The sequence below is a fragment of the Limanda limanda genome, chromosome 7 (genome assembly GCF_963576545.1).
Source record: "Limanda limanda chromosome 7, fLimLim1.1, whole genome shotgun sequence".
Taxonomy (NCBI): Eukaryota; Metazoa; Chordata; class Actinopteri; order Pleuronectiformes; family Pleuronectidae; genus Limanda; species Limanda limanda.
The window spans coordinates 14,792,327-14,792,593 of NC_083642.1; positions in this window are offsets into that span (position 1 = coordinate 14,792,327).

The window sequence follows — 267 nt, forward strand, 5'->3', positions numbered from 1 at the left end:
AACCTGCTCTTTTACTGCATTTGTTAGAGACATTTTGTGTTGATTGCTAGACAATTTTGAGATAATAACTCAACTTCAATTAAAGCAAAAGCAGACATGATATTCTGACTTAATGTAAACAGGAACATGTAAGTGGTTCATTAATGTACAACTTAATTGGCCTTCACGTTGGTCTTGTTTTAAAGTCTTAAGTGTGACCTCAAACCTCCCCTTAAAACCACTGTGGTTTGTGGGAGTACTTGATGTGAAATTATGGCATAATAAAAA